The following is a 14,930-nucleotide window of genomic DNA, read 5'->3' on the forward strand; positions in this document are numbered from 1 at the left end:
TTACTAAAGCTGTAGGTAAGAGGGGCTATTGGACATTGTGAGAAAAATGCAATTATAAGTTTTCTGAGAGCCGAAACCGTACATCCCCAACTACTAGCACACAGCCTGGTAAATAGTAGGTACTCGATAAGTGGTTGCTGAATGAGTGAAGAATGACTTAATTACATTTAGAGACTGAGAGGGATTGTTAATGAGGAAACATAAAAACTGAGTAGGCAACATTAGTTTGTAGTTAGAATTGTAAAGCTACAACTTTTCAGCTTGTCTGTGAGGCTCACTGATAAAAAAAAAAAAAGTGAGAGTATATACCCCCCCTCAAAAGATTTCTCTGGGAATATATAGTCTGAGAAATATATATTTTTTTTTTGTGTGGTACGCGGGCCTCTCGCTGTTGTGGCCTCTCACATCGCGGAGCACAGGCTCCGGACACGCAGGCTCAGCGGCCATGGCTCACGGGCCCAGCCGCTCCGCGGCATGTGGGATCTTCCTGGATCGGGGCACGAACCCGTGTCCCCTGCATCGGCAGGCGGACTCTCAACCACTGCGCCACCAGGGAAGCCCGAGAAATATTTTTTAATTCGACTATGTACATCATACCAAATTCATCTATACACTGAAAATCCCACTGGGCTTACCAGTGGTGTCTGTCTGTGGCTACCCTCAAAATGGCCTTATATCCCTAAGGATTTGTTAATTCTTTTGATCAATAACTGAATAACTTTCCTTGAGTGCCTACAATGTGTTAATCAGGGTTCTAACTACTGGAGATATAGCAGTAAACAAAATAGAGAAAAATTCTTCCTTCATATATTGTACATTCTAGTGTGGAAAGAGAGACTCAATAATAAGTTAAATACATGCTATGTCAAACGAGGATGGCAACAATGGAAAAAGAGAAGAGCAGCTTATGGAGTGCCTGTGTGTGTGTGTGTGTACGTGTGTGCCTTTGCATGTGTGCACGTGTGCAGTTTTAAGTACAGTGCTATGGGAGGTCTCACATATAAGATGATATCTGACCGAAGATATGAAGGAGGCAAGAGAGATGTAGACACTTAGTGGGGTGGGAGAAGCATTTTTGAATGGAATATTGTTATTATTCAGCGATGAGAAAGGAGGAAGTCTCACCATTTGCAATAACGCGGATGATTCTTGAAAGCAATGTGCTAAGTAAAATAAGCCAGCTGGAGAAACACAAACACTGCATGGTATCACTTATATGAGAATTATTTCTTTGAAAAGTCAAACTCATAGAAATAGAGAGTAGAAAAATCACTGCCAGAGGCTGAGAAAAATAGGTACAGCAGGAAAAAAATAAAAGAGAAAAGAAAAAGCAAAAACGAAGACTGTGAAAGAGCGCCCAGTGAGGTAGGAGGAGAAGCAGGAGAATTTTCTATCTGAAAGCCAAGCGATAAAAGTGTTTAAAGAAGATCGAGCAATGGTGCCAAACGTTTCTTCACAATCATGGAGCAACTGATAGCAAATGTTGCTTAACAGTCATGGCAGGAGAACTGATTAAAAGCTTTAACAATGGGAGATTACTCCTGACTTCAACAAAAGCTGTTACAGCGGAGAGAGGAGGCCAAAAAGCCTCATGGGTTTGAGTTAGAGACTAGAAGAGAGGAATTGAAGGCAAAAATAAATATCCAATGTTACATTTCAGAAAAGCAGAGAAATGGGGCAGTAACTGGAGAGGACTGAGGTGACTGGAATGAGGAGGGGGTCGGGTTGCATACGCGGATGGTGTGAAATTCTAAGCTGGGTGGGCGTAGGGAGGACAGAGGGAGAAGAGACAGAAAGTGTCAATGTGAGGAACACCCACCAGCCTCCGCACCCCGGGGTAGTAGGACGGTGGGCGAGAAACTAGCCAGCGTGTCAGGGGTCTGAGTGGAAATGGGCCTTCTTGGTTGGAGTGAAGAAAGTGAAGGGAAACCTCACTGCCATATTTTTTGAATGAATTTTTAGTGGAGTGTAGTTGATTTGCAATGTCATGTTAGTTTTAGGTGCACAGCAAAGTGAGTCAGTTATACATATATACATATATCCACTCTTTTTTCGATTCTTTTCCCATATAGGTCATTACAGGGTATTGGGTAGAGTTCCCTGTTCTCTACAGTAGGTTCTTATTAGTTACCTATTTTATATATATTAGTGTATGTATGTCAGTCCCAATCTCCCAATTTATCCCTCCCCCCTTTCCCCCTTGGTGACCATCAGTTTGTTTTCTACATCTGTGACTCTATTTCTGTTTTGTAAATAAGTTCCTTTGTACCATTTTTAAAATTCCTTGCTGCCGTATTTGAAGACGTAGGGTATTTTTCAGGTAACTGATGCTTTCGTCCAGAAGGTCTGGCGAAATGGTTCCAGGAACTGAAGAATGACAAGAGGTGAGGATAGGGTAGGAGATATACAGAGCCATGTAGGTTTGGGGTCCCAGAGATGGGTGATAACCTAGGAGTCAAGGGCTTCTTGTGACTGAGATGAATAACAATTGTACACATAAAAGGATTCAACGTGATGGGCTTAAAGCAAATTAGAGGGACAAGGTTGTGAGTACTGGAGATGAGGGAGGAAGAGATGGCAGTATCGCTCGGAACGTGAAGAGCACAGGGAGGGGGCGGGGGTGTTACATGACATCTGTAAACGCCAAATATCGGTATTTCCTTTTTTACTAGGTGGTAGACTTTTAGGCTTTTTTCCTGACTCTGATCTCATACTGTGCTATAATCGCTGTTAGGTAACTATTTGTCGACAAAAGAGAATCGAAAAATTACATTATTCCGGAAGATGCTAAAATGCTGAATGAGACTTCATCCTAAATGGGATGGAGTAACTTGTGAGCGGCCAAGACTCCTATTAAGAGCAACTAGAAAAGCCAGATAAAATGATGACCTGTTTGACAATGTCAGAGGATGCTGAAGAAATAAACCCTGGAAAGACTAATGTGGGAGACTTAGATCTGAAGTGTACCCATCATGTGACGGATATTCTCCCTAGGACAATGGCTGGATTCTGGGGACATGTAGAGTTGAGACAGCAAACTAACTGGTGTTCAGTGTCCAATAGTTCTTGAAACGTCTAGTGATTACCCACCTTTTTGGGTACACAGTCACCAAAATGAATAACCCTAGGTCTCTTTAGGAGAGGTCTAAGGGAATTGCCACAGTATATACCTCCACGGTATCACGCAGTCCTTCCTCCTAGGGATCCCTAGGACCCAGTCAGTGGGTTCCAAATCTGAAAACTGTCTCAGATCTGATAACCAAGCAAGGAATTGTGATATTTTATTGGGGCAACTTCCCTCATCTCCCTACCCTTCCATTCTTGCTGTTTTGCTGAGGTGGGGGTTGATTCTGAGCAGAACTTCTGTGGCCTGTCTTCTTCTCTTGTTCTCGAGGACAACGTGCTCTAGTCCTTGTCTACACAGTTCCCTGTGGGTCAAGTCTCCTGGGCTCCTCCTCAGTGCATGCTCTGGCCTTTCCGCTTTCCGTGGTGATTACAGCCTCCTAGCCGATTGTAGCTAAGCCTTGTCACCTGGTCTTTATGCTTGCAGTGGGGGCCCAAACATCATCCTTATGGCTGTTCATGCGCCCAGCTCTGTGACTACCTTTTCTACTGTCATTCCTAACTTGCAGAGGAGACCCACCTCTGAACTTCATAGGGATGACTGGGCCCCTCATACCAGTGCGTGGCTGATGGCCTGGGTGAACGTGTGATTCTCTGGGCCTTCTCCTGGAATCTGATCATCTGATGGGTCTCTGGTCTTACCTACTGTATCCATTCCAGCATGTCCATTTCTCGTAGCCTCTTTTTTCCTTACTATACCAAATGCAAGTGCAATTCAGGCATTTCTACTTTGTCGAGAGTTTGCCATCTTGTTTTTCGGACTTTTAAGAGCCCAGCAGTGAGTTTATGCCATCCTCGGGCATCCTAGCTCCTAACTAGGGCATTAAGTCCCATGTCTCAAAAAAGTGCACTTAAGTAAATCATTCCTTGCTTATCTAGTCCTCCATTGTCTCCCTTGATCAAGCACCATGAGAATCCAATCTCAGGAGTACTCACAGGGTTCACTGTTCCATCATGGCTAATTCTTGCCATCTTTTACATTTATAATGTTTTCCTCCCTTTTGAGGCCTAGCCTGTCCCCTGCCAGGTGATGCTGTGATTTAACTCTAGTTATCAGCCTAGCAGCCATGAGAGGAAGTGAGGGCAAATCCTGAGGGACACACCTGATATTTCACAGGAGTGAAACTTCAGCAGCGTCTTCTCACATAGCGGAAGTGCTAGCTCTTGCAAAGGAAGGATGAGCTACTTCTGCAAGCGCAAAGCGTTCAGGGGGAGTTGCAGAGTCCACGCCCTCGGGGGAAGGCATCCAGATGTTTCCATCTCATGTTTCAGGATCTCAGGTTTTATCTGCCAGGGCCATGACCTTCGCATGACAGGTCTGCTTTGCCCGAGCTTTCCCACTTGTATGGAACGCTGCAACAGATAAGTCTTCAGCCTGTCACTCGACTGTGTGGTCCTCCCAACACAGGTGCTGAGGGCTCGGTGAAATCTACCCAGCCTGATGGAGGGTTTCTCTGGCTCTCATACTTAGCTACTAAGTGCTTGTTACGAGTCTTCAGTCTTTCTGCAGGGTGTCAATATAACTCAGCAAAACCCAACTGACTCTGCTGTGTTTTTCGGCATTTTCCTCCCTGCCCCTTCCATGTTTTTCAAATACCTGTCTCATCGCACCTGCTACAACATGCTTTTCCACCGGAACATTTTCCCAGGTCACCACCAGTGAAACCAGGCAACTGAGCTGCAATCTGTTGCCAGCAACTATTCAGGCTCACCGTTCAGCCAGGATGGTGTCCTCTTTACCTGCCGGGTGTGTAGCTGGTGAGCTGTTCTCCACCTCGCCATCTCGATGCCTGTTTTCTCAGGCTACTCCAGGTACCATCTGTGCTAGCCCCGATACTCCAAGTGGCAGACATCAAGGCAGGAATAAACGTGCAAGAATTTCATCAGGGGGAATGCCTATGAGACAAAGGGCCTGGGGAGGCTAAGAGAGCTAGCAGACCACAACGCAAGTCAGAACCCAAGGAAAGAACAGAGGGAAGGACGTTGGGGTAGAAGGTGCTAGAGCATCCTGCAGTCTAAAGAAGGTTCAGCAAAACTATCGCTGAGTACAGTAGCCCCCCCTATCCATGAGGGGTATGTTCCAAGACCCCCAGTGGATACCTAAAACCGTGGATAGTATTGAGCCCTGCAAATGCTGTTTTTTCCTATACATACATAGCTATGATAAAGTTTAATTTATAAATTAGGCACAGTAAGAGATTAACAACAATATTGAATAATAAAATAGAACGATGTCTATATACTGTAATAAAAGTTATGTGAATGTGGTCTCTCTCTCTCAAAATAGTGTACAAATGTAATGCCTTTTCCATCTTAACACTAATCACACATTGTGGCCGTAACTTTTGCAGTTTGAGGTGGAACAGCAAAAAAGGAATTTCTTTCTCCTTCTTCACAATTTTGTGGATAGGAGATTTTCTTACCAGAGATCTTAGCAACCACAGCTAGAATTTTTTTTTTCTTTCCTTAACTCGAGAACTTTCACCTTTTGACTTAAAAGAAGTGCTTTACAGCTTCTCCGTGGCATCTCCAAATTGCAAGCATCCCTACTCTTGCGTTTGGGGGCTATTGTTAAGTAAAATAAGGGTTACTTGAACACAAGCACTGAGATACTGCGACAATAACCCAATAAGCAAGACAGCTAATAAGTGACTAACAGGCAGGATACACTGAACAAAGTGATGATTCATGTCCCAGGTGGGTCAGAGTGAGATTTCATCACGCTAACTCAAAAAGGTGTGCAATTTAGAACCTATGAATTATTTATTTCTGGAATTTTTCATGTAGTATATTCGGACTGAAGTTGGCCACAGGGGAAAAGTGGAACTGCAGATGAGGGGGGCTATTGTATTTGAGCCAAGGCCAGCTGTCTGAGGAGTTCCATATCTACCAAAAATGAGCCTGCGTCAGGATCCCTGCAGTGCTAGGTCATCGGCTGGGATACGTGTAGGAAGTGTGGCCATGATGCTCTATAGCAGCTGGGCCCTCAGTCAATGAAACCCCCTTTAGATGGAGGTCTGTGAAACTCATTCTCATGGCCAGAACACCTTGGTTTCAGTAGTTTTGACTATTGAGTTATTTCTGGTTGACTCAACTCACAAGGCAGAAATTTTCAAGGGTGTTAACAGAAACCTTAGTTTTAGTTGGGTTTTTGTTTTTGTTTGGGGTTTTTTTTTAGTTTTTTTTTTTTAACCATTCCCTTCCTCCTCAGCAGTCCCTAAACTCTAAGGTTTGTCTCAGGGCTTTGAGACTTCTGATCGCTGCTTAATATTTTAGCCTCTTACCAGTTGCTTTCTACTTGGTGTCTCAGCCTCTTGACTAAAGCATGGGGAGCTTAGAAATCAGTGAATACATTGAGGGAAAATTGCACTCAGAACATTGGGTTCACTTCTCTGTAATTCACTTTCCTTCAAGGTATTGGTCTCTCTGGTCCTAGCTGCTTTGGTAGCACTAAGTACCAGCTTTTATCTCCTCAGGTCAGTGAGACTACTGCCAGCTCCACAGCACTTTCTGTTTGACCTCTCTTCCGATGTTAGTTTACCAGCAGATACCTTGACGGAAGAAGGTAGTAGTAAAAACAAACACATCTTAACGCCTTCCCAGTTACCTAGGAGCCAGGCCCTTTGAGCTTTGGCTGCCTTGGTTGCTCTCTGATGCCACCATTTATTGTTTGTATTTTATCAAGCTTTTTGAGTTATTCTAGGTGGCAAATTTAGTCTGATATCAGCAATTCAGTCATGGATGAGTCATAGAATATTTAGTTTAAAAAATATGAATTATAGGCTTCCCTGGTGGTGCAGTGGTTGAGAGTCCGCGTGCCAATGCAGGGGACACGGGTTCGTGCCCCGGTCCGGGAAGATCCCACATGCTGCGGAGCCTGCACGTCCGGAGCTTGTGCTCCACAACGGGAGAGGCCACAACAGTGAGAGACCCGTGTACCGAAAAAAAAAAAAAAAAAAAAAAAAAAAGAATTATTACCCTTGGAGACCCACTTCCCCCTTGGCTCTTAACATTCAAATCCATCCAGACCAAAGCAAATTAACATTTTCTTCCTGAAGAGAAAATATGTTCTCTACAATATTTTTCTCACCATGTCCCTGCTATACTGTGCTTCTTTTAAAATAAGATAGACTTTGGCAGTTTTAAAGTATGGTTGTGCAAATTTCTGTGTATGATGCAAGACATCCGGTGATATTTTAAACCATTAATAAAACTATATGTATGTTGGAAGGAGGCTGGGGAAAGGGCTGTGGAGGTGGATTGTTTCTTAACTACTGTCTTCCTGGGAAAAGCTGGTGGTAAAAGAATATTTTCATTGAAACTGTGATTTTTATTACACTGAATCTACTGTTTCTCTGATTTCTTAAATGAAATGACATGTTTTGTGTTAGTAACAGATACATTAAAAAATGGAAGCATCAAAGAGATAGGGCATACTTGAAATCTTTCTGAATGTATGATATACATAAAGGAAACTATTCTAAGTATACAGTTAACATGTTACACTTCTGAAAATCTGAGCTCTAGAGCAGTTTTCAGAGTTAAAATTTATTTGCTGTGAATCTGTGTTTCATGTACTTAATAATTGCTCAAGTTCTGTATTTTATAAATATGCTTTTAAAAACTTTTCTTTTATGGAAATTATTGATTTTTACTTCTATGTACTCATTGATAGATTAATATTTTACTGCTGTGTAATTGCTATCTTCCTATCTTCAATAGGAAAGAGTATCTGTTAAACACTGTTTTTCAGTATAACAATGAGAATTAAATTAGTTAATATATGTCAAAATTTCTTTTAAAACTGTGAATTAATAACAGTAATAATTATCATTTATAATAAGTTTTTAATCCTCACAGCAATTCTATAAAGTCAGAGTTTTAATAAACAGGTTAAGTTTACATGCATATAAATGGAGGCGTCAGGAGTCAAAGCCATGTTGGAACATACACACAGCTGCTCCCAGTTATTCAGTCAAACAGTAAATCTAGGTTCTTCTGTGAAGGCATTTTGCATAGGCACAGACGCTGATCAGAGCGATCAAATCGAGACATTAATTGAGAACAATCAACGTTATACCATGCGGGAGATAGCCAACATACTCAAAATATCCAGATCAAGCGCTGAAAATCATTTGCACCAGCTTGGTTATGTGAATTGCTTTGATGTTTGGGTTCCACATAAGTTAAGCAAAAAAAAAACCTTCTCGACCGTGTTTCCGCACACAATTCTCTACTGAAACGTAACAAACAACGTTCTGTTTTTAAATCAAATTGTGATGGGCGAAGAAAAGTAGATACTGTACCATAATGTGGAACGGAAGAGATCGTGGGGCAAGCAAAATGAACCACTACCACCCCCACCAAAGGCCGATCTTCATGCAAAGAAGGTGATGTTGTGTATACTGTCAGATTGGAAGGGAGTCCTCTATTAAGAGCTCCTCCTGGAAAACCAAACGATGAATTCCAACAAGTACTGCTCCCAATTAGACCAACTGAAAGCAGCACTCGACGAAAAGCGTCCAGAATGAGTCAACAGAAAACGCACAATCTTCCATCTTCCTGCCGTATTTACCAGACATTGCACCCTCAGCTTTCCATTTATTTCAGTCTTTACAAAATTCTCTTAATGGAAAAAATTTCAATTCCCTGGAAGTCTGTAAAAGGCACCTGGGACAGTTCTTTGCTCAACAAGATAAAACGTTTTGGGAAGATGGAATTATGAAGTTGCCTGGAAAATGGCAGAAGGTAGTGGCACAAAAGGGTGAATACATTGTTCAATAAATTCTTGGTGAAAATGAAAAAAAAAAGATGTTAATCAGTTAAATTAATTGAACAAGGGATTATCCTGTGTTGGCCTGAATTGATTGGAAGATCTTTAAAATATGCTCAGGTCTTCTCTGAGTGGGACCTCCCACCTGCGGACAAGCTTGGACTCCTTCCTCTGGGTTCCAACTGGCTGCTGACCCTTCCTCTCTGCCTGCTCAACAGGCTTCCACAATTACATAAGCAAGTAAACGTATATTTGCTTCTAGATATAATCTCCTACTACCCCTGGTTCTGCTTCTCTGGTTGAACCTTGATTAATAATCTCTCCTTCACTGCAAATCTGATACTTGAGTCTAAACGGTGGTCAAATTCAGAATGAAAATGTGGGGAGGGGAACAGGGAGTTTAAAAATAAGGTGGAGGGAGAAGGGGAGCCAAGGGGAGAGTCTTTTTATTGTATCTTTATGCCTAGATAGAGAACACATTTTTTAAAAGCATGATTTTCCTCTCATTCGAATAACTCATGTTCAACAACTTTTGACATCTTTTCTAAAATTATATGATATGAAATAAATATACCTAGTAGATATCAGTATTTATATGGTTAGGCTGTCCTCTTGCTCTCTACATCCCCTGATCGACCAGGCCCTGCTTCACACACATGACTATCCAATCCTCTTAATTTAAGGCTTCATTAGCCCCTGGTAACTGATGAGCTCACCTGACATCAATTCTCCCTATAAATGGTATCCTCCTTCTTCCCTGAGTAACGAAGATGGCTGCTACATCCTACCCACTGTCTGCTGTGCACGTGGAGTGTCGCTCTAGGTCACTTTGTGTGAGATACCTCTGTACAGTAAACTATTGATGTCTCTGTCGTTGTCTCCAGGCTGTTCCTTTGGTCTCCAGACTGCGCAACTACAAGACTTGCAGGCCTGCGGGTGCAGCCCAACTGTATTGGATTAGTAACAGCAGGAGGTATGACATATCAACATTTTTCAGTGTGAACCCCTAGATTTGAATGCAGATGTTTTGGAGCATAAGTTTTGTTGCTATTAGATTTGTACTTGAGAATTCTCTGCAGATTATTGTAAACATACTTTTCTGCACAGCATTCTCTTGTAACCTGCTCAATAGTATCCACGTGAAACAGAATGTCTCTTTTAATTAATGAATACTGACATACAAAATAGCTAATAAAAATACTGTTAGGGACTGAATTTTTGTGTCCACCCCAAATCCATATGTTGAAGCCTTAACCCCTGTGTGGCTGCATTTTGAGATGGGTCCTTTAAGGAGGTAAGTAAGGTTAAATGAGGTCCAAGAGTGGAGCCTTAATCTAATAGGACTGATGCTCTTATGAAAAGAGGAATAGAGACCAACGTTTTCTCTCTCTCTCCCCGCTCCAGTGCACAAAGAAGAGGTCATGTGACACACACAGTGAGATGGTGGCTAGCTGCGGGCCAAGAGAGGAGGCCTGAGAATAAAACCTACCTTGCTGGCACCTTGATCTTGGACTTGCCAGCCTCCAGAATGGTGAGTAATATATTTCTGTTGTTTATATCAGCCAGTCTGTGGTATTTTGTTATGGCAGTCTGAGCAGATTAAGAAAAATACTAGACTCATAAAATTTGCTTATATGAGAAATCTAAAAAAAAAAAAAAAAAAGATACAGATGAGCTTACATACAAAACAGAAATAGACCCACAGACATAGAAAACAAACCTATGGTTTCCAAAGGGGAAAGTGGGGGGATACATTAGGAGTTTGGGATTAACATGTACACACTAATATATATAAAACAGATAACCAACAAGGAGTATAGCACAGGGAACTATACTCTATATTTTGTAATAACCTATATGGGAAAAGAATCTGAAAAAAATAGATATATATGTATGTATAACTGAATCACTTTGCTGTACACCTGAAACTAACACAACATACTAAGTCAACTATACTTCAATTAAACACAGAAAAATAGGGGACTTCCCTGGTGGTGCAGTGGATAAGACTCCATGCTCCCAGTGCAGGGGTCCCAGGTTCAATCCCTCGTCAGGGAACTAAATCCCACATGCATGCTGCAACTAAGAGTTTGCATGCCACAACTAAGGAGCCCATAAGCTGCAACTAAGGAGCCCACCTGCTGCAACTAAGACCCGGTGCAACCAAATAAGTATTTCAAACTCACCTTTGGATTAAAAAAAAGACAGAAAAATACTAGTCATAAAAGATAAGTTTTTATTAAACATCATTTAAGTACATAAAATTTATTTATTAATTATCTTAAAAACCATATACTACAAAAATTTTTCTTTAACTTCTAATTTTCCTAGGATCATAACTTTAATCTGTATTAAATGCATGTAGAAAATGTAGTAAGCATAATAGATTTGGAAGAATAAACTAGTAGGTTTTGCAATCTACAGCAATCAATATAGGATCCATCTGGTTCTTTTGATCACTCGTCTGAGTAATGAGGAACACAGAAGATTTTTTTTACATTTCTGAGGTTGTTAGCTCTATTTTTGCTGTGTGGGTTTTTTTTAAAGCAAGTATACATGATATGATATGATCTTCTCACTAACAGAATGTGACAATTGAAGAAAAAAAAGACCCAAATCATCCCTTTATTTTTAGGGACCATGGAAAGTCTAATCAAATTCCTATAGGATAGAGAATCACAAACCTTTAACTCACTTTTTATATTCAAAATGGAAAAAAAAAGGGCTACATAGCAAAATACAAATCAAAATTAATATAACTTTGCAAAATAGTCTTCCCACTCCATCTTTTATCCTTTTTTATTTGAAAAATATCTCTAACTTCCCAAAGTGGTTAGGACAGGTTTCATGTCACACAATTATTTAGAAATTGTTCTTAAGGTTTCATGCATGAACATGTAAATTATGGAAAAGCATAGTTGATTAAACAGAATAAACCTATGAGAATGATTTAAAACTTTTGTATCAAAACAGTTGCTTATGTTTTTAATTGATATATAGTTGATATATGATATTAGTGTCAGGTGTACAACACAGTGATTCAAATTTTTTATAGATTATATTCCATTTAAAGTTATGGTAAAATATTGGTTATATTCCTTGTGCTGTACAATATACCCTCATAGCTTATTTACTTTATACATCATAGTTTGTACCTCTTTATCCCCTACCTCTATCTTGCCCTTCCCTGCTTCCCTCTCCCCACTTGTAACAACTATTTTGTTCTCTGTATCTGTGAGTCTGTTTCTGTTTTGTTATATTCATTTGTTTTATTTTTTAGTTTCCATATATAAGCAATAATATACAGTATTTGTCTTTCTCTGTCTGACTTATTTCACTAAGCATAATACCCTCCAGGTCCATCCATGTTGTTGCAAATGGCAAAATTTCATTCTTTTTTACTGCTGAGTCATAATCTCTTGTGTATGTATGTATAATGTATACCCCATCTTCTTTATCCATTCATCTGTTGATGGACCCCAGGTTGCTTCCATATCTTGGCTATTATAAATAATGCTGCTATGAACATTGGGGTGCATGTATCTTTTTGACTTAACATTTTTGTGTTCTTAGCATATATACTCAGCAGTAGAATTGCTGGATTATATGGTAGTTCTATTTTTAGTTTTTTGAGGAACCTTCGTAATGTTTTCCATAATGGTTGCACCAATTCATATTCCCACCAACAGGGTACAAATGTTCCCTTTTCTCCACATCCTAACCAACATTTGTTATTTGTGGTCTTTTTGGTGATAGGTATTCTAACAGGTGTGAGTTGATAGCTCATTGTGGTTTTGATTAGCATGTCTCTGATTAGTGATGTTGAGCAGTTTTTCATGTGCCTGTTGGCCATCTGTATGTCTTCCTTGGAAGACTGTCTGTTCAGGTCTTCTGCCTATTTCTTAATTTTTTTATATTGAGTTGTATGAGCTGTTTATATATTTTAGATATTAAACCATTATTGGTCATATCATTTGCAAATATTTTCCCCATTCAGTTGGCTGTCTTTTCATTTTGTTGATGGTTTCCTTTGCTGTGTAAAAGCTTTTAAGTTGAATTGGGTCCCATTTGTTTATATTTGGTTTTGTTTTCTTTGCCTTAGGGGACAGATCAAAAAAATATTGCTATGATTTATGTCAGAGTGTTCTGCCTATGTTTTCTTCTAGGAGTTTTATGGTTCTGGTCTCACATTTAGGTCTTTAATCCGTGTTGAGTTTATTTTTGTATATGTTGTGAGAAATGTTCTAATTTCATTCTTTTGCCTTTAGCAGTCCAGTTTTCTCAGCACCACCTACTGAAGAGACTGTTTTTTCCTCATTGTATATTCTTGCCTCCTTTTGTCATAGATTAGTTGACCATAAGTGCGTGAGTTTATTTCTGGGCTCTCTATTCTGTTCCATTGATCTATGTGTCTGTTTTTGTGCCAGTACCATGCTGTTTTGATTACTTTAGCTTTGTAGTATAGTCTGAATTCAGGGAGTGTGATACCTCCAGCTGTGTTCTTCTTTCTCAAGATCACTTGGGTAAAGTCATTTTAAATGCCATGAAAGACTCTATTTTAAAAGGTATTTTCCATTTAAACAAAATCTGAGTTGGAAAAATTCATCAAAATATTTATGATAAATTCACTTTTTGGCTCATTAGCACTACTTTCAAAACATGTGCACACAGGGGCTTCCCTGATGGCACAGTGGTTGAGAGTCCACCTGCCGATGCAGGGGACATGGGTTTGTGACCCGGTCCAGGAAGATCCCACATGCCACAGATCGACTGGGCCCGTGAGCCATGGCCGCTGGGCCTGTGCGTCCAGAGCCTGTGCTCTGCAATGGGAGAGGCCACAACAGTGAGAGAGGCCCACGTACCGCAAAAAAAACCCCAAAAAACCAAAAAACATGTGCACACACACATTCAAGCTATTTGTTTTTGTTTTTGTTTTTTTTTTAGAAATAAGATGTTGTCAAGAGCCAATGATTTATTTTTAATTCTAAATTGTCCTCTCTGAGAGCCAGCCCTATTCTTAGGACAGCCCTCCTAAACTGAGAGGGAAGTTTCTGTGCATCTTGACAGATTTCCCTGAGCCAGTGAATTTTAATATCCAAACACTGGATTTAGATGTGAAATTTAAAGTTATTGAAACTTGAATTGCCTCTAAACTCCCATCCTCAGTTAAAATTTTATAATGCTTTGTTCTTTAAGAGGACTTGCTACCTTTATTGGTCCATTTTTTTTTTAGATTATATAAACTCAAAATACAATTTTAAAATAGTTAAAAAATTCTTCTAAGTGATTAATTACCATAGCTATCAAGTTACAAAAGTAAAATTTTTACTAAATTTAAGTGTATAAACTTAGAGTGTAATCAAATAATAGACCAACTTAAAAAATTTCAATTAAAAGTTAAGTATCCAAAGTGATCTTGATAACTTATACTTTAAAGAAATGGCTATTTGTAACAGGGATTATAATGGTAATATCTAGGTCATATATGCAATTAATTGCATAAGACAGATAACTACTAGTTATTTCACTGTTCTTTAGTGCACCAAAAATACAGCAATCTTTTAAAGAGCTTCAGGGGGGAAATTTCATTTTTTAGTGGACTGCATAAATTGAGGGAATTATATATCTAGGGAATCTTTGAGTCCCAACATTGTAAAATATATCATTTTTATAGCCATAAAGTGTAAAGCCAGGTAAATTACCAAACTAAAGTTCTAGAGACAAAATGAAATAGTTTGCTTTATTTATAGCTTGTGAATCGGTTAAAATCCAAAATATTAGAATGCTGTAAGAATTCAAATAGGCAGATATATAGATTATTTATTAAAGAACATATATATCAAATGTATATATATAATATCTAAATCAAAAAGTCTATTTATACATTACTGTTTCAATCCTTCAATTTTTTGTCAAAATATAGCTTTTAGAGGTTAAACACATGAATTTTGAAAATGAGCACATGTCAAAGATTTATTTAACACATTAATGAACAAACAAGATGGGTGAAACTGTTGCCAAAAAATGTTTAGAA

General features: G+C 39.5%; 1 non-coding gene across 1 annotated transcript; it reads right to left on the reverse strand.

Annotated features, from left to right (window-relative positions):
- Nucleotides 1–13,884: 13,884 nt before the first annotated feature.
- On the reverse strand, nucleotides 13,885–14,006 carry LOC131767529 (small Cajal body-specific RNA 11). The gene has a single exon (XR_009338737.1). It is a non-coding gene; the product is annotated as a small Cajal body-specific RNA 11 (non-coding RNA).
- Between the last annotated feature and the right edge of the window lie 924 nt (nucleotides 14,007–14,930).

This window comes from Kogia breviceps, chromosome 12 (genome assembly GCF_026419965.1).
Source record: "Kogia breviceps isolate mKogBre1 chromosome 12, mKogBre1 haplotype 1, whole genome shotgun sequence".
In the NCBI taxonomy this organism is placed as follows: domain Eukaryota; kingdom Metazoa; phylum Chordata; class Mammalia; order Artiodactyla; family Physeteridae; genus Kogia; species Kogia breviceps.